The sequence below is a fragment of the Schistocerca americana genome, chromosome 1 (assembly GCF_021461395.2).
Source record: "Schistocerca americana isolate TAMUIC-IGC-003095 chromosome 1, iqSchAmer2.1, whole genome shotgun sequence".
NCBI lineage: Eukaryota > Metazoa > Arthropoda > Insecta > Orthoptera > Acrididae > Schistocerca > Schistocerca americana.
Genome location: NC_060119.1, coordinates 613,428,317 through 613,449,443, shown reverse-complemented (window position 1 = coordinate 613,449,443; position 21,127 = coordinate 613,428,317). Strand labels below are relative to the sequence as shown.

The 21,127-nt window shown below is 42.2% G+C and overlaps 1 protein-coding gene across 2 annotated transcripts in view; it reads left to right on the top strand.

Annotated features, from left to right (window-relative positions):
- Window positions 1-21,127, top strand: part of LOC124607317 (FAD synthase-like) — a 111,368-nt gene that overhangs the window by 5,973 nt on the left and 84,268 nt on the right. The gene's annotated exons all lie outside the window — the stretch shown is intronic.

Below are 21,127 nucleotides of genomic sequence, written 5' to 3'. Positions count from 1 at the left end.
CATGCTGTTTTCCTATGTTGCCGCCAAGATGGCCTCGCCATCAGTGACACCATTACACCCATCATCTAAGGTTACTCCAGTAGGCCCTCAGGGTCACCCATCTTCCTTTCCGCTCCAGCTGGCTGGGGGAAAGTCTTCTTCTGTTGCTCCCAAAGCTTCTACTTTTGTAGCATCACCCCCCCCCCCCCCCCCCCAAATGCCAGGGACATAGGTCCCATCCCACCAGCCGGAGAAGAAACAGCCTCCTCTCAAGCAGAAGGGGTACCTTGGGTCTCTACGTTTGACGCTCCCCCCCCCCCCCCCCCCCCACAAGTGGTCAAGTGGACAAGTGGACACCAGCCAGTGGCTGAAAGAGCTGGTCAAAGGGCTTCATGGTCTTCTGTCCCTGAAGCAACTTCTGAGAAGCCCTCCCAGCAAGCCCCTAGGGACCGGTGAGAGGGCAAACCACCAAATAAGGAGGCCACTAAGAAAAGGGAGCCTACAGTAGCCCCTGCACCAGCACTCCCCCATGGCTTTGCGACTGAGGAATGGGGTGGAGATTCTGAAATCCTCTGAAGAACTAGATCTTGCCAATGCCTAGGATGCAATGGGACTGGATGCTAACACTCAGTTGGTGGCAGCAGGTGATGCTGAGGCCTAATTTTCCTCCTTGGTCACTTCATGCCTCCCCATACGACAGAAAGTGTCATTCTCTGGTGGAACTGCGGCAGTTTTTTCTCCCACCTGGCCAAGTTATGTCAACTTTTAAGTGTTACACCTGTTCTTTGCATTGTCCGTCAGGAAACCTGGTTCCCAGCAGTGCAGACTCCTGCGCATTGTGGCTATAGGGGATATTACAAAAACTGTAGTGACTGTAATAGTGTGTCAGGTGGAATTTGGGTCTCTGTCCTGCAGTCGGTATGTAGCGAACCTGTGCCCCTTCATACTCCTCTTGAAGCTGTGGCTATCAGAGTAAGGACAGCACAGGGAATAACTGTCTCCAACTATATCTTCCTTCAGATGGTGCAGTACCCCTGAATATATTGGCCGCACTGATTCATCAACTCCCTAAACCTTTCCTACATTTGGAAGGTTTTAATGCCCATAACCTCTTGTGGAGTGTCCGCCCCTGGTAGCTGAGTGGTCAGTGCGACAGAATGTCAATCCTAAGGGCCCAGGTTCGATTCCCGGCTGGGTCAGAGATTTTCTCCGCTCAGGGACTGGGTGTTGTGTTGTCCTAATCATCATCATTTCATCCCCATCAGTGCGCAAGTCGCTGAAGTGACGTTAAATTGAAAGACTTGCACCCCAGCAAATGGTCTACCCGATGGGAGACCCTAGTCACACGACCTCTTGTGGGTTGGCACTGTGCTTACTGGTCGAGGTAGAGATGTCGAAACCTTATTGTCTCAATTTGATCTCTGCCTCTTAAATGCTGGGGCTCCCACACATTTCAGTATGGCTCATGGTGCTTACTCAGCCATTTATTTATCACTCTGTAGCCTTCTCCCATCTGTCCACTGGAGAGCACATGATGACTTGTGTGGCAGTGACCAGTTCCTCATCTTCCTGTCACTCCCCCAGGATCATTCCCCCTGGACACTTACCCCGATGGGCATTAAACAAGGCAGACTGGGAAGGTTTCACCTCTGCAGACACTGATGAATCTCTCCCACACGATTACATCGATGTGGTGGTTGAGGGAGTCACCAGAATGATTATTTCTGTGGTGGAAAATGCAATCCCTTGCTCCTTAGGGTGCCAACTTGGTGGTCGCCAGAAATCGCTGAGGCCATTGAAGAGCGTAGGCAGGCTCTACAGCAACATAAGTGACACCCTTCCCTGGAGCATCTAATAACTTTGAAATACCTCTGTGCCCGTGTTCACTGTCTCTTAAAAAGATGGAAACAGAAGTGTTGAGTTAGGTATGTCTCGACCATTGGGTACTGGATGTCGCCTTCACAAGTCTGGACGAAGATCAGACGTGTCTTTGGGTACCAGACCCCAACAGGTGTCCCTGGCATTCATATAAATGGAATGTTATCTACCGATGCAAATGTAATTGCAGAGCACTTTGCTTGGCTCTCTGCATTGGAGAATTACCCCCCCCCCCCCCCCCTCCCCCGGCCTTTGTACCCTCAATTGGCAGATGGAAGCGAAACTCCTCTCGTCCACTACATGCCACAGAAAACCATATAAGACTGCATTTACTAAGTGGGAGCTCCTCAGCACCCTTGCACATTGCCCCGACATAGCTCCTGGGCCAGATCAGATCCACATTCAGATGATTAAACATATTTTGTCGGACTACCAGCGACATATCCTCATCAGCTTCAACCACATCTGGAGCGATGGCGTCGTCCTGTCGCAGTGATGGGAGAGCACCATCATTCCACTGCTCAAACCTGGTAAAAACCCACTTGATGTTGATAGCTATCAGCCCATCAGCCTCACCAGCATTCTTTTTAAGCTTCTGTAAGCTGCTGCAACGTCTGGTGACTCGGCAGTTGTGTTGGCTCCTGGACTCACAAGTCCTATTGGCTCCATGTCAGGTTTCTGCCAGGGTTGCTCAACTGCTGATAATCTAGTGTCCCTCGAGTCTGCCATCCAAACAGCCTTTTCCAGACAGCAGCAACCAGGTTGCCATCTCTTTTGATTTATGAAAAGCTTATGACACGACCTGGTGACATCATATCCTTGCCACACTGTGTGGGTGGGGACTCCAGGGTCCTCTCCTGATTTTTATCCAAAACTCCCTGTTGCTCCATACTTTCTGTGTTCAAGTTAGTGCCTCCCATAGTCCCCCCCCCCATATCCAGGATAATGGGGTCCTGCAGGCCTCTGTATTGAGTTTATCTCTATTTTTAGTGGCCATTAATGGTCTAGCAGCAGCTGTAGGGCAGTCTGCCTCACCTTCTGTGTATGCAGACGACTTCTGCATTTCCTACTGCTCCTCCAGTATTGGTGTTGCTGAGCACAAGTTGCAGCCATGGGCTCTAGCCCATGGCTTCCAGTTTGCAGCCGCGAATCTGCCTGTTGTGTGCTTGTGTCGGTGCCATACCATTCATCCAGAACCAGAACTTTACCTTGCTGATGACCTGTTCACTGTAGTGGAGACATATCAAGTCTTAGGAATGGTTTTCAGCGCCCAATTTACTTGGCTTCCTCGTCTTCATCAGCTTAAGTGGAAGTGCTGGCAGCACCTCAATGCCCTCCACTGCCTGAGCAACACCAACTGGGGTCGCTCTACACTGTTGTGGCTCTACAGAGCCCCTTGTTCAATCCCGTCTTGACTATGGGAGTCTGGTTTATGGTTCAGCGGCACCCACAGCCTTGTGGTTGCTAGACCCAGTGCATCACTGTGGAGTTCGACTAGCGACGGGAGCTTTTAGGATGAGTCCAGTGACCAGCATACTGGTGGAGGCTGGAGTCCCTCCATTGCAGATCAGGTATCCATAACTGATCGCCACTTATGTTGCACACATTCGTAGCTCTCCTGAGCATCCAAATTACCGTCTCCTTTTCTCAACTACAGTGGTTCACCTCCCACATCGTCAGCCCAGGTCAGGGCTTATGATCGCAGTTCGCCCCCAAACCCTTCTGTGTGAACTAGAGTGCTTTCCTTTACCTCCTCCCCCCTGGGTCCATTCGCATACACCTCCAAGGTGTATATCTAGCCTGCAGCTTCACCTGGATCTTTTGCATGGCTCTAAGGACTCAGTTAATCCTGCGGCTTTCTGCTGTCACTTCCTCTCAATTGTCGACGTGTCCCAGGGCTCTGAAGTGGTTTACACTGACTGCTCAACACCTGATGGTCACATTGGCTTTGCCTATGTTCACAGGGGACCTATTGAACAGCTCTCCTTGCCAGATGGTTGCAGTGTTTTCACTGCAGAGCTGGTGGCCATATTTCGTGCTCTTGAGCATGACCGTTCTTGCCCTGGTGAGTTGTTTCTTATCTGTATTATCTGTAGTGACTCCTTGAGCAGCCTACAAGCTATTGACCAGTGCTGCCCTCGCCATCCTTTGATATAGTGACCATTCAGAAGTCTGTCTATGCCCGGGAACAGTCCACTCGTTCAGTGGTGTTTTCTGGACCCCAGGACATGTCGGAATATCAGGCAGTGAACTTGCTGACAGGCTGGCTAAACAGGCTACACAGAGACTGCTTCTGGAGATCAGCATCTCTGAAACTGACCTGCGTTCAGTATTACACCTCAAAGTTTTTCGGCTTTGGGAGACAGAATGGCATAACCTCAGTATGCGCAACAACTGCGTCCATTAAGGAGACTATGAATGTGTGGAAGTCCTCCATGTGGGCCTCTCGCAGGGTCTCTGTGGTCCTCTGCCAACTCTGCATTGGCCATGCTTGGGTGACCCATGGCTATCTGCTGCGCTGTGAAGACCCGCCTCAGTGTCGGTGTGGTGCCTGGTTGACAGTGGCCCCGGACTCGTTACTGTTAATTTTAGTTGACAACACCTCATCAGCTGATCTATGTTTTATACGTGAGGGTAGGTTTTATCATTCTATCTAAGTTTTAGTGCATGTCCTTTGCCCCTCTGTCTTCTTGACCCTAGTGCTTTCAGGCTGGAGGTTTTAATGCGTTGCAGAGTGGCTGGCCTATCCGTTTTACTCTCGTGATCAGCGAGCCATGGTGATCTGCTCTCTTGTTTTAATCCCTTCTACCTGTTTCTTGTGTCTCTATGGTTTTCTTGTCCTATTTTGTCCATTGTAATGTTTGTTGCCCTTCTGTTATTCTCGTGATTTTTTCTTACTCGTGGTTTTGTGCTGTAAGTGTAGTTTGTTTTATTCTTTCCCTAGAAACAAGGGACTGATGACCAAGAAGTTTGCCCTTCCCCCACCCCCACTCTCCCCTTTAAACCCTTACAGTAAACTCGTTCCAGTGCTCTTCGAACCATGCACGTGACAGGTTGCATTGTCCTGCTGGTAGTTGCCACTGCGCTAATGAAAACCAAACTGCTTGTAGGGGAGGACATGGTCCCCAAGGATAGATGCATACTTGTGTTGATCCATTGTTCTTCCCAGAATGACAAGTTCATGCAGTTAGTGCCTCGAAAACATTCCTCAGACCATAATGTTCTCTTCTCCATCATAAGTCCTTCTGACAATTGTTGCAGGCTGTTTGCTTTCAGACATTTCACACTGTACACGCCAATGACCATCTATCCGATGGAGCATAAAACATTTCATCTGAAATGGCCACCTACTGCCACTCAGTGGACCTCCATTTGCAGTACGAGCATGCAAATTCCAAGCTTCGTTGCCGATGAACAGCAGTCAGCGTGGGTGCAAGAACCAGGTGCTTGATGCATGGGCCCTTATGCAGTAACGTTCACTGAAATGTCGTTGAGGAGACACTGTTGCAGCCCCTTGGTTCATATGGGCAATCAGTCATTCAGTAGTTGCATGTCTGTTCACCCAAACACATCTGCACAGCTGTTGTTCAACCCTGTCACCTATGACCCATAGTGCACCACACTTACCACAGAACCCATTTTGGATAGTGCCATTTTGGCATGCGTGGAATACTTTAGTCAGAGTGTCATACAAGCTATTTACAAACTTAGCCATTTTGGATATGCTTCCACTCTTGGCCCGTCAAATGAATCATTCCAGCGTATATTTTAGGAAAACCACAGAAGTGCAAACTTGTATGGTTAGGTGGGGATCCAGACCCTGTTGTCTTAGGGTGCAAATCCAGTGCTTTAATTAATGTGTCACCTCATTTGATAACACCAACAATAAACCTACTTCTCATCCAATCATAAAATTATCTTTCTGAACACAAAAAAATATTAAACTTGTGGCAAAGAGCGAATACTCCAACACATCTCCACTAGAATGAGAAGAGACAGGTTTTGGTTTCAGAGTCTGTTTGTATGAAACTGGTAAGCTTTCTGGAAGAAGTGACTGGTAGGGTCAACCATAGATATAACAATTTCTGATGTACCAGAACTGGTAAAGTAATCAATTGCAATACTGGTATCCATAATTTATCTTTCAAATGATATTAATTTAATTGGCCCATCCTATTAAAAGAACATAATTATTAGTGTGCTTGTGAAACATGAACTTGCTAAGCATAAACCACGAAACAGATCACAATTACTTGGTCCAGTGACCACCACATACATTCTACATCTACGTACATACTCTGCCAGCCACTGTACCACGTGTGGCAGAGGGGCCCTGTACCACCAGTGATCCCTGCCTCTCCTGTTCCACTCACAAACAGAGCTGTGGAAAAATGACTGCCTCCATATGAGCCCTAATTTCTCATATCTTATCTTCATGGCTCTTACACGAAAAGTATGTTGGCGGCAGTAGAATCGTTTTGCAGTAAGTTTCAAATGCCTCTTCTTTAAATTTTCTCAACAGCATTCCTTAAAAAGAACATCACCTTCCTCCAGAGATTTCCATTTGAGTTCCTGAAGCGTGTCTGTAATACTTGCGAGTGGATCGAACCTACTGGTAATAAATCTAGCTGTTTACTTTTGAATTGGATTCAGTGTCTTCCTTTAATCCAACCTGGTGTAGGTTCCAATCCCTTGAACAGCATTCAAGAATAGGTCTGACTAGCATCCTACATGCAGTCTCCTTTACAGATGAACCATACTCTCACAAAATTCACACAATAAACCGAAGTTGACCATTCGCTTTCCCTACCACAATCCCCACATGCTCATTCCATTTAATATTTTCTGCAGTGTTTTGTCCAGATATTTAGACAATGTGACTGTGTCAAGCAGGACATTAAACCCTAATAATGCTGTAGCTAAATATTAAAGGTTTGTTTTTCCCACTCAACCACATTAAGTTACATTTTTCTACATTTGGAGCTAGATGTCATTCATCACACCTACAAGAAGTCATCTCGTATCGTCCTACAGTCACCCAACTTTGACACTTTGCTGGTACACCAAAGCATCATCAGCAAACAATCACAGATTGCTGCCCACCTTGTCTGGACCACAGATCGCTGCCAACACCATCCACCAGATCATTTCTGAATGTAGAAAATAATAGCAGTCCTATCACACTTCCTGGGGCACTCCTGGCAACGTTGTCTCTGACAAACACTCGTCGTTGAGTACAACATACTGCGTTCTATCACTTAAGAGGTCTTTGAGTCAGTCACACACTGTGGAACCTTTTCCATATGCTCATACCCCTGTTAACAGTCTGCAGTGGGCACTGTGTCAATGACTTTCAGAAACCTACACATTTGACATCAATGTGCAATAACCAAACACAGACACCAGGCAGCAGCACTAGCAGTGGAGGGCATATAAAGCATTTAATGAGCATTTTCGTCCATGTCTAAGTCCAGTACTATCACGTGCTCTGTATCTAATGACCCGATCATTATTGGAATGTTAGTTTATTACTTGAAGCCTTTGATACAGGGATAAACTACAGATTGATGTCTCACACATCCACTGTTGTAGTCTAGCATAATGTGTGAATTTAATGCATACACATGCATAAGTTTGCACCATATGCTGCTGTAGCTACTTTGTGAAGCTTGAAGTCATGTGACTGTAGATACTACTTGTATCTGGCCGAGAGTTCATGATCACAAATGATTCTGGAGTCCATGCACACATCCACTGACCCGTTGTCTCCACACCAGAGGACTTGCCCACAGATATGTAACTGTTCTTTCTAACACAGGAATGTTGAAAATTAGGAAAAGATTGCAAAGTTATGTCTGTTAGTAGGTGATGGCCTTGGGAAAAGAATGGGTTACGATATGTGGCAGGGGTATATTTCACATTCCAGAAGATAGCATCATAGAGCTAGGTGGTGAATATGTAGAAAAATAATTTGTTAAACTCATTCATATTCTTTTGTTGCATGTGAAATTTGTAGTTTTTGTTAATTTTTTGTTTTGTTTTAAGATGTAGAATTCTACATGTTTGACTGTTTCTTTGCATACTTAGCTAGGATTAGTCCTATCCATCAACTGACATTTTTTTATTTTATTGGGGGCAATATATCATATTTTGTAACTTCTCTGGCTAGTGCCTGAGTGTAACAAAGTAATTTAAAAAATCGTAGTAATTTTAGAAAAAATAATGTCTCAATTGTTAATACAGTGAAAGCCCTGTTTTACATTTTCATGTGGTGCAGACTTATAAAACACAAAGTTCAGGAAAATACAGAATTGAGAAAAACATTAAAATAACCAAAATAAATGGGAAAACATATGTAATTGGCATATATGATTAAAAATTTTTACCCTCTCCAACACATTGAATGAAGTCTGTATAAGTGAAGGACATTAAACATAAAATACAATGTTTATACAATCATTTGTTGTAATGAGTTTCATTAGTTCTTAAAAAGTCACAGGTGTGTAACAACAAGTGAAAACTCATCAAAAAACTGTAATTGATATCTTGTACAAGGTAATCAAGCTATTTTCCAATGTGCTACGACCATAATTTTACTTCGTTCAGGAATTGCTGAACGAAGGCAACAAGTATTTAAATGAAAGAATTACTGTAAATTTGATACAATGAGGCAGGCTTTTGCAAACAATAATAGATCTGGGCATACAAGTTTGCAGCAGTTACAAGCTAAAGTGTCAGAGCGGTCTAAGGCGCTGCAGTCATGGACTGTGCTGCTGGTTCCGGCAGGGGTTCGAGTCCTCCCTCGGGGATGGGTGTGTGTGTTTGTCCTTAGGATAATTTAGGTTAAGTAGTGTGTAAGCTTAGGGACTGATGACCTTAGCAGTTAAGTCCCATAAGATTTCACACAAACACAAGCTAAAGTGTCATCCAATTTTTATTTTATGCATTGTAGGAAGGAAAAATATCACAGCACTGATCATTGACAAACTTCATCACCATTGCTGTTATTGTGTAACGCTTTTCTTACAAGTCACACTTCGTATGTTCACTGCACTTCATGTGCTCCACCCCATCAAAGTGATATTTTAGGCTCAATGAGAGAAATGTGAAAAAGTGAGTTTACTTCCTCAGTTGACATTACAAACTTATTCGATGTCGCCTCAGTGAATTTCTGTACACTGAGTAAAATATAAATTTAAAAGAGAGCTCACACGCTACAGTTTCACTTCTGCCTTCTATCACTGCTGTCAATCTTTAGGATCTATAGTGTGTTGTGCAAAGTATATACTGAGCAGTGGTGGCTTCTGTGGAAGAGCACAAGAGCATGTGAACACCGTAACTTTTGACATCTTGCAGATTTATTGGTTATTTATCTATGAATGCTGTTAAACTCAACATAGAAGCTGCAGTCTGAAGGATACAGCACTTAAATCTACCGTGCTGCTGCTCCTCTAGACTCCATGAAACATAACAGTAGAATCATGAGCACAGCTTCAGTTGTGCACATTTTAAGTAATTTTTGCACATGCACATCACACATGATGTAATTGCCTTATGTGCCAAATATGTACAGATTTGATAAACAATCTGTACAGTTCACAAAGAGCACAGCTAGCCCTTGCCACTCAACTAGAAACTTACGTCAGTGCCACCAGGTGGCAGCACACAGTGGCAGACTTTTGCCACCATTTGCTTGGCATAAATCCTACTAGATGATAGAACACACCACAGATATTCTAATTCACTTACTATATACTTTAGTAAAATTAAATTGGATGTCAATATATGTTAAAGTTGTACACACGGTAATCCATTTGAAGTGCTGGCAAAGGAAACACTCTAACGCACCCCCTCCCCCCCCCCCCCCCCCCCCTCAGATTTAGTGGTGATATGGTCCAGTGGATAGCCTGTCAAAAACTGAATGCAAATCAAGCTTCAAAACAGGAAGAAGGTGTACTGAACTGTGAAAAAAAGCAAAATAGAAACAGCAAACAGTTCAAGCTTAAGATGTACAACATAAAGTGTTGTTGAACAGCCATGGCTTCATAGTTAAGTGGTCATGGTATTGGACTGAAAAGTGGATGAGAATTGTTCAAAACCCCCTCATGTCAAATTTTTTTTATTTATTTTTTTTTTATTTTTTTTTTCCCACAACATTATCAACTGTCCGTCCAGTCATTGAAATGTTTGTTTTATTTCTGTAGTCTTGCCAATTGTCATACTATACATTGGTTATAGAATATGATTCGTGATAAGAATACATTACTCTGGAAGTAAATGTGATGAATAGTGAGGGCAGGAGAGATACCACATAGACATCTCACAGAAATGATGACAAATAAATGGGTGTGATCAATCTTACAACAAAGCGATTGGAGAGTCAAAACTTCCAAAAATGGAACACAACTTCAAAAATGTTAAAAACATACGAGGTGCTATCCAAACTTTTTTGGACTGATGCTGCCATCTGGACTAACGGTCACCATCACCCTCAAAGTAGTTCCCATCTGCTTGTACTCACTGGTCCTAGCACTTCTGCCACAGGTCAAACATTTTCTGGAAGTCCTGTTCTTCGAGGGTGTTAATCACCGCCAGCCATGCTTTTTGAATCCTCTCTAGAGTGTCAAACCAACGGCCTTTCAACTTTAGTTTCAGTTTTGGGAATATCACAAAGACACAAGGTGCCAAATCTGGTGAGTACGGTGGGTGGGGTACAACCGCCATGTTGTTTTTGCCAAAAAGGTCCTGGTGAGCGAGAACGTGTGACAGGGCGCATTGTCGTGATGCAGCAGCCAGTTCCCTTGACGCCAAAGTTTGGGCCATCATCACTGCATGTTTTCACGGATCCATTGCAAAACGTCACAGTAGTATGCGGAATTCACTGTGTGGTTAGGTGGGATGAATTCTTTGTGCACAATTCCCTTGGTATCAAAGAAAATGATGATCATACTCTTCACTTTGCTCTTCACCTGTCTCGCTTTTTTGGGTTTTGGAGAGCGTGGTATCATCCGCTCAAACACACGCGTACGGCTCATGCTCTGTCCCCCAAACAATTGTTGAATAATTGCAAGGGTCTCCATAGCACTTTTTCTGAGATTCACACAGAATTTGACACACATGCACTGTTCTGTTTGCGGATCCATTGTAAAACACCACACACCAAACACACAGTATTACGGAAATCATTGTGGACACACAACACTTGCTCGCAGCTGAATGCCACTCCATCCACTGACTCATCAGATATGCAGCTCTCGCCACCTGGCAGTGCAAAGATCTACTTTCCAGATGGCAGCACCAGTTCTGAAAATTTTGGATTCCACCTTGTATGTTTTGATAAAACATTGTGATTGTGAAACTGTTGAGTTCATTTGTTGCAGCTTGTGTGACAAACTGTTGTGATTTCACCATTTCCATAGGAGTGATCACATTCACATTCATGATGATGATGAGGTCCCATACTCCGAGGAGCGTAGGGAACAATGCGGGAAACCCGCACCGCCGTACTAGACAAGGTTTGCCATTGCCTTCTTCTGACCATTATGGGGATGAATGATAATGATGAAGATGATACAACAATACCCAGTCATCTCGAGGCAGGGAAATTCCCTGACCCCGCCGGGAATCGAACCTGGGACCCCGTGCGCGGGAAGCGAGAATGCTATCGCAAGACCACGAGCTGTGGACTCACATTCATACAAATAGGCCTACCTAAATCAGGCAAGGAAGCATTTGTCACTCACTCACCAGGCATACCAGTTAGGTGCATTGATACGAGATTCCTATCATATGACTCACATACTGTCACTAGTGCCGAGAATGGCACACCAGACGTGTTTTCCGGTGGAGGATTTGGTTGATTTGTTGCCTTGTCATCAAACATTTGTGGTTCCCATTCGAAAGCCACTTCCTTTTGGCTGCTAATACAGTAGTTGTTCAGAGTTAACTTTCATTATGGGTCTCTTCCTTACACCTCAATGTTGCAGACAGACATTACAACATGACACAGACATAAATGTGAATGTTACGAACAGACAGGTCAGTGACTGAATGGACACTTCATAATTTGTGTGTGGTGGGGGGGGGGGGGGGGGGTGGGGAATGGTGCGATGGTGCTTTTAATGCAGGCTCTGTGACGTTTGCCTACTTTATTTCCTCGTTGATTTCCTCTGTGTTGACGTACTGCGTTGCTATACTGGCTGAAAAATGGAGGTGGAAGTTCAACACTGACTACTTTAAATGATGTAGCCAACAGGTGCAGATTTGCATTCCACAGTTCTTTACTTTCACTGTTCACAACCCCCCAATATACACATTTAATATGGCCAGTTAACTGTTGTCTAATTTTTGATAAGCATAATTAATAGGTTGCAGGCAAACATCCACATACTGCTACAATAGTTTACTGTTGAACATCTATGAGCAGTAAAAACCTATCCACACATTTCACAGTCTTTTAGATAAGTTGAACAGACACTGTCATTGCTTAAACACATGGCCTATTGGTGTAACACTTATTTCACAGTTGAGTTGATTTGTTCTTGTTGATCTAACCAATATGGGTTCCGCATCTGAAACACGGCCGTGGGCTGACTGTGTCGGGACCAAAAATTGGGCCCTTATATATTATGGCAATAGTAAGCACTGAAACTACACATTGTTTGATGTTTAATTTACAGAAATAACAAACATAACTCATTAAATGAACTAAATACATTGAAAAATTGCGTCTTTTTAACAGTTTCTTCTACTACAAGGGTTAAGCCGTATTATTTTGTGTAAGTCATGAAATTACAAATATAGTTACACAAACAATACTTTTGACTAAACTGGAAATTACTTTGGAATTAATTAAGAGCTGGCTTTGCTAACGTGTTTTCGATTAGAGCCAAATAGATCCTTTAAGAATACTATTAGTTGTTCCTCCAAATGTTTACAGATATTGCAGAATTTATATTTGTTCATACAGAGTGAAAAGTATTTAAACTGACAAACTCTCGGAGGTTGTAGGGGACATCAAAACAAATATTTTTCCCTATGGTCATTTTTTCCTGTGAGGATTATTTAAACTGGTGGAGGCCGTATTAAGCTCTTCAGTTGTTAGAGGCTGTATTACGATCTTCATTTGTTAGAGGGCATATTATGCTCTTCAGTTGTAGGCAACTGCTGTCCACCAGTGTAGTAGTGCATTGTCTCTGTTTATTAATGGAGCGATACACCTGGAGTAAGTACACTGATATGGTTGGTGCGTACTATGTAGTGCACCACAACGGTCAAGCTGCACAGCGGGTTTATCAACAACAATATCCTAATTGCCGTATCCCACATCGTATGACTTTTGCTGCTGTGTACCAATATCTGCATGAGACTGGGTCATTTAGCAGATTACCTGGACAGGGACGCCGTCACACAGTAAGAACGTTGCAATTTGAGGAATATGTCTTGCACCATGTGGAGTGGAATCCTTCAGTCAGCACTCGTGCAATTGCATGTAACATGGGGATGAATCAGACAAATGAAAGAACAGCCGTTCAAGAGCAATTGTTACGTCCATTTCACATACAGCGTGTCCACAACCTGAAACCAGTTGATTATCCACCCAGAGCACAGTTTTCGCAATGGTACCTGGAACAGTGTGAAATGCATCCTACATTTCCATCCTCTGTGTTGTTTACTGATGAAGCAACGTTCGGGCATGATGGAGTCTTCAACATGAACAACTCGCATGTTTGGAGTGAGGATAACCCACATGCCACAGTTACTAGTGCTCATGAAGTGGAGTTCTTTGTTAATGTGTGGGTCGGTGTTGTTGGGGACTGTTTAATTGGAGTGGCTAGCACACTGGACTCGCATTCTGGAGGATGATGGTTCAGTCCCGCGTCTGGCCATCCTGACTTAGGTTTTCCGTGATTTCCCTAAATCGCTCCTGGCAAATGCCGGGATGGTTCCTTTGAAAGGGCACGGCCGACTTCCTTCCCCGCCCCTCCCTAATCCGATGAGACCGATGCCCTCGCTGTCTGGTCTCCTCCCCCAAACAATCCAAAAACTGTTTAATTGGACCGTGTCTGCTACCTAGGCCATTAAATGGCAGGCTCTATTACAGTTTTCTCGCCAGAGCATTGCCAGAATTGCTGGAAGACGTCTCGCTCCCTACAAGGCAACACATGTGGTTCCAACATGACGGGGCACTGGCACATTTCAGTTGTCGTGTGCATCAATTCCTGGACCGACGGTTCCCAGAAAGTGGATTGGCAGAGGCGGTCCTGTACCATGGCCTGCTTGATCCCCAGATATGTCCCCTATGGACTTTTTTGTGTGGGGAGAGATGCGCAACCTTGTGTATGCAACTCATGTTGCATCAGAAGAGGATCTGGTTGCCCGGATAGTAGCAGCAGCGGGAACAATTCAGGATACTCCTGGGATTTTTGCCCATGTCAGAACATGATCTGACGGTGTAACCTTTGTTTACGTGTCAATGGAGGCATTTTTGAAAATATTCTGTAATTGAAATTGGGTTGTGTTAATGTGTTGTCTCTTGGTCATAAAAAAATGGAAAAGTGTTTGTTGCTTTAATTAATTTGCCGCCAGAGAAATCATCCTCTACTGGTTTAAATACTCCTCATAGGAAAAAATGACATTAGGGAAAAATATTTGTTTTGATTTCCCCTACAACCTCCCAGAGTTTGTCGGTTTAAATACTTTTCACCCTGTTCATCAACAACAGAACTGAAGTTATGAAACACTCACTGATTTCACTCTGTAATGAAAGTATTAACAAGGAATAGTCACAATAAATTAGAAAATCAATTAAATACATAAAACTAAGCACAAAATTAGATCTGGTTTTATATTCTTTAAAACTGAGGGCCAACCTTTCCTTTATATAAAAATGCAGATTATACTCACGTATGTTAATAGTAATTAGTCAAAGATGAAAAAATGAATTTTTAAGGAGGCAGATGGCAAAATAAGAGGGAAAGTAAAGATATCCCAGCTTGCTTCATCACAGCTTGTCCACTTTACAGTCCAACACCATTAGTGCTTAACCACTTGGATCGTTCACTATTTCTATTTTCCATTTTTTTTCATGCTTGATATCTGTTCAGTTTTTGACGGGCTTTCCACTGGGCGCTCTTACCACTAAATCTGAGCGGGGAGCGATGTGGAGTTTTCCTTGTGAGAATCATAAGGGCCTAAAGCACATTACCACCGATTGTAGTATTTATCCATGCTTCAGAAGCCTGTTGATCTTATGATGAGTCACATTTATCTGTGCTATAGGCCCACATGAAAATTCATGAGAAGCTTCTTTCTCTGATAATTCACTTAAATGTGGGATTGACGGTGGTGTGCTTTAGGCCCTCATTTATATTCTAGTCAAGTGACCACATTGATAGACTTACTTTTAATTATTTCCACAAACAGCACTTTGTGTTTGGAGTTGGTTGTTTACTATGTGGAAATTGACTTTCATGTCCAGTGCAAACATGAACTTTGTGGAATCTATTTGAAATGCTAGCAGGAAAGTAAAGCTGTGAGGACAGGTCTTGAATCATCCTTGGGTAGCTCAGTCAGTAGAGCACTTGCCCGTGAAGGGCAAAGGTCCTGAGTACGAGTCTCGGTCCAGCACACAGCTTTAATCTGCCAGGAAGTCTCATATCAATGCGCACTCTGCTGCAGAGTGAAAATCTCATTCAGGGAACAGAAAAGTAAATTATTAGGAACAGTTAGCCACAAAGGCACTGGGGCCTCCAAGAACAGATCCTGTGATTGAGAGAGTGACAAAGTCAAATAAGGGTGACTACAAGCGAATGTTTAACAAGGAACTGTTCAGTTAGCAGAAGTTGTTTGAAAAAATGGAAAAGCACAAAAACTCCCACTTACACAAAAACCTGAAATGGAGAGTTGCGAAAGCTTGGACACATTCTTTTGTTAATGCCCTAGACTGTATTTAATTATGCACAAAACAATAAAATTCCACAAAAACAATTCTTTCTTTTGTCAGATCTTAGGCATATTATTATTTTTATTTCTTTCCTTTCTCAGACGTTATGTCTGGCTAAAAATGGAAAGTGATGCGGACCTTGATCAAGCGTGACTTCCTTTTAACTGTACGGTATATGTTACATTGCATTTAGGAACTTTTGGGTAATTGAACATGTATCAATAATTACATATTTCTGTAGTTGTATATATACGTTTGGATGTAGCTGTATTGCGTTGATGTACTGGTGGATATTGTGTGGTATGACTCCTGTAGTTGATAGTATAACTGGTATAATGCCAACTTTATCCTGATGCCACATGTCCTTGACTTCCTCAACCAGTTGGATGCTTTTTTTCAATTTTTTCTCCTGTTTTCTTCTGTATATTAGTTGTATTGGGTATTTATATTTCAATTAGTTGTGTTAATTTCTTATTTTTATTGGTGAATATGATGTCAGGTTTGTTATGTGGTGTTGTTTTATCTGTTATAATGGTTCTGTTCCATTATTATTGTTATTATTATTATTATTATTATTATTGTTAATGGCTATTGTTGTATAAACTTGTTGGTAAGCATGACTGTTATACAGCAGATGCAATTAATTTCACATTCCCAAATTAACATGAATCTAAAAATTTTTGAACACCCAGAATGTATACTCACAAGCCGCCACTGTTTGTGAGTAGCGTATGTATCATATAAGATTTGAACACGAAAGTCTTTAAAATATGTTATTGCAAAGCCATTGTTGTATGTCCTTGTGACATCTCTGCCACAGCACATGAGCTGCGCAAAAACTATTTTTTTCAGCACTTCACAAAATGTTTTCACCCATACCTGCATTCCTGTCATTGAAGGAACACTCCCCCTCTCCACACCTTCAGCAGGCAAGGTCATTTTACATGTGGCGGCTCCGCTGGATGTTTTGTGACATAACAAGACACCAGCCAATAAGAGCTCACTAGCTGGAAATGGCCTTTTCCCTGATGCTGACCATGCTTATTCTTCAAGATTGAGTGTTTGAATTTAAAAGATTAATGATTGATATTGTTGCTGAATACAGTATGTCGGAAGTACAGTACATGCAAAAAGATTGAGTTATAAGTGGTGTCCCTCATCACATATTGGATCAGTATGGAACACTTTGCGCCAACTGTCTTGTTTTTCCTTTGCTGGTGAAGCTGAATGATGTAAATTGTGTTGGCAGTGCTGATCATGGATTATGTATGCATTTCCTCTCTCTCTCTCCCCTCTCTGCAATGGCCTAAAATACGCCCTTAACTCTACCACCACCCGTGGTGCGAACTGTCTTTCTTTTGTGCCACTTCTAACATGTTCAGTCACATTAAATGTCAATAGGAATAAAACCAGATGAAATTGAGCAAGATGTCGAGTAAGAATGTAAAACTGAGGTAAACCTTTTTAGGAAGAAGTGTAAAATTGGGGAATTTTTAGCAATGATCATTTGGGTTTTACAATTGGCTACAAATTTATGGCATAGAATGGCAAAAAACATAAAATTCAAAAACTGGTGCAGAAAGCATTTATTTTGGTGACCCATTTTTTCATGCCATCTCTGTAAAGTGTCATCAGTTTCAGCAACAACACAAGACTTTTCTTGACAAACAACCTTCACAGCTAAATGATAAAGTTCATTTTTTGTCACTGGATGTAGCAATAACAAGTGTCGTATTGGTTTTGAAAAGTGCCCACGATTTGCTGTTACGTGATTTATCACTTTCTGTGCAGCCTTCTTAATGTAAAATAAGTTACAAGGTCCATCAGAGCTAAATCACATATTTTCAAACTATTATTCTGTCCATTTGTCTCCATTGAACACCTGCATATCAATTCAGTCTGTACAAAGTGCTTTTTAGTTGCATGCCATCCTTGGTATTGTCCATCTTCATTGGAGTTTCAAATGATTCATACATAGTGTACCAATCACGCTGATTTATTGTGTGCTGTGCTACACCACTGTCAGTGTACCACTCATCACAGCCCAGTGTACAACAAAATTATTGTGGACCAGCATTAAAACTTTGTTCTGTTTTTGATGTATCTCTGTGACTAGATTATCTTGAAATTTCCACTGATTTTATACCAGATGACAACATAGTACAGTCTTCCCTTATGCCTATGCTAATACATTAAATTGATCGATGGCCCTTCTTCTTGCATTTAAAACAAACCAACCCTGTTTTACACTCTTTTGATAAGTAACTTCCTTCACCACATGAAAAGCATTTTCTATCTTCATTTCTTTTACACTGAAGCAACAAAAGTCATAGGATACCTCCTAACATCATGTCAGACATCCTTTTACCCAGTGTAGTGCAGCAACTCAATGTAGCATGGACTCTACAAGTCGTTGGTAGTCCGTTGCAGAAATATTGAGCCACGCCACCTCTTTAGTCTTACATAACAGCAAAAGCGTTGCTGGTCAGGACGTTGTGCACAAACTGATTTCTCGGTTATGTCCCAAAAATGTTCAATGAGGTTCATATTGGGTGATCTCAGTGGCCGAATCATTCACTTGAACTGTCCAGGATGTTCTTCAAACCAATTGCAAACAATTGTGGCCTGGTGACATGACTTCGGTAACATGAACTCCAAGAATGGCTGCAAACGGTCTCCAAGTAGCTGAACATAACGACTCCCACTCAATGATTGGTTCATTTGGATCAGAAGACCCAGTCCATTCCATGTAAACACAGCCCACACCATTATGGAGCCACAATCTGCATAGTGTCTTTTTGACAACTTGGGTCCATGGTTCATGGGGTTTGTGCCACACTCAAACCCTACCATAAGCTCTTACCAACTGAAATTGTCTGATCAGGCCACAGTTTTCCAGTTGTGTAGGGTCTAACTAATAACGTCAGGAGGCCTAGAGAGGCACTGCAGGTGATGTTATGCTGTTAGCAAAGACACTTGTATTGGTCATGTGCTGCCATAGCCCCTAATGCCAGATTTTGCTGCACTGTCCTAATTAATGGATATGTTATACATCCCACATTGATTTCTGTGGTTATTTCATGCAGTTTTGCTTGTCTGTTAGCACTGACAACTCAAACGCAAACGTTGTTGCTGTTGCTCGTTAAGTGAAGGCTGTCAGCCATTGTGTTGGTGATAGGTTAATGCCTGAAATGCAGTACTATCGGGACACTCTTGTCACTGTGGATCTCAGAGTATTGAGTTCCCTAATAAGTTCTGAAATAGGATGTCCCATGTGTAGCTCCAACTACTGTTCCATGTTCAAAGTCTCTTAATTACCATCACACAGCCATAATCAGTTCAGAAACCTTTTCACAGGAATCACTGGAGTACAAATGATAACTCTGCCAATGAACTACCCTTTTATAGCAGATGTGTATGATACTACTGCCATCTGTATATTTTCATATCACTAATCCATGACTTTTTTCACCTTAATGTATACCGAGTTGTTTTTTGCACCTTTATCACTGTTTGTTAATCTCCATCTTCAACATCATTCTTGTAGCAACACTTTTATCATCATGATCTGTTATTCTCACTTTGCAAAGCTTGCAAAAATCATGCTCAGAGCTCACTATCATCAATTAGCTTTTCTAACAATGAAAGTTGAGTTTGAACCTCATCAAATTTGGATAAATCACCTTGTACACCAGATGCTTCCGACATGATGTTATGTAAATTTTGTGAAAGCAGAGCAATGTTTTTGGGTGAGTGAACATCATAAATTCTATGTACCTCATCTCAAATCTCTTCAACAGTCTTATATTCACCAATATAAAGTAACGGCTTGGTGTCAAGTGAAAGAATTTCACAAGATTGGTTTTGTAATTTTGTCCACTTTCTTCTGGCTTAATAAGCTCAACATTTATGACATGAAAGATTTTGTCATCCTCTGAAATAGTTCTCATTATGGTTCTTAAAGTCCCCCAATTTTCTTCACTAGTGAGGTTTTCTATTTGCTGTATTCCGTCAGCCATGGACTCGTCTTTTAACACTTCTGTAATTTCGAATTATCATCGAGATTGGCTACAGCTGTCACAATTCATGAAAATTTTGTCGAACATGCTCTGCTAACATGTTGACAAAACATCAAATGGCATTTTCAAAATGAAACATTTATTTAAAAACCACAAAAGAAACCATCTGTTTATGACATTTACATCTTAAAATGTCAATTGAAATAAAAAAGAACTCAGTTAATCTTTAATAAAGAATATGATTAGGATTACTCTCTCCCTCAGTAGATGTATTAAACTCATATTGACACTGCACCACTTAGTAAGAGATTAAACTAGGAGCCATTGTCTTCAGTAAGCAGACATGTCCAGGACTTCTGGAATATGTTGGAGAAACAAAGTCCTTCCAGGCATCAGATGAGAGAATCCGAAAGGTAAAAATTAAGATGAGGAATGTTTCTGATGCTTAGATCACAAGGGGCCAACACACTTTTAACTGATCTCTTATATCTCGATTACTCTATGAACATGTGTTGAGCAGGGAACTTTTATTCAGTGCTCTATCATTGCATATACATTAGTCCATCACATCTCATTAAATGCTGGTACTTGACATCAATATTCCTTTATATGTGTAAGACATGTCCAGAAAGTAAGTACTGTTGTGGAAAAAAATCATAAAACATTTTTGTCTAACTAAAATTTATTTTTTCAAGCAAGAGCATTTCTTAAACTGTATATCTACGTAGTTGCCACCGTAGTGCAGATGTTTGTTGTAGTGGGAAACCAACTTTTCTTTGCCCTCTTCACAGAAAGATACGGCCAGTGAAGACAACCCCTACTGAACACCATTTTTTGCATCGTTTTCTGCTTTTTGAGTTCCGTCCCAGAGGTGAAGCCATCAGTGTAATATAATACAGTAAAACATTGAGAAAATTTATGCACACAATTTAAAACAAAGAACATCGGATACTCACTCAAGGCATTGTGTTGGTTCATGGCAATGCACATCCCCATTCTGCTGGTGTCTCTCAAAGTCTTATTCAGCAATTCGATTGGGAGCATTTTGATCACACACCATATAGTCCCGAGCTCGCACCTTCTGGCTACCATATGTTCTTGAACTTGAAGCATGGTTTTGGAGGAAGGTGCTCTGACAGCAATGATGACACAAAGAACAGTGTTCAGCAGTGGCTCTCTTCTCTGGCAGCATCTTCGTGTGAAGAGGACATAGAAAAGTTGGTTTCCTGCTATGACAAAGGTCTGAACAAAAGTGACAACTGTGTAGAAAAGTAGTTAGGCATTCCCTTTCTTGGAAAAACAAATT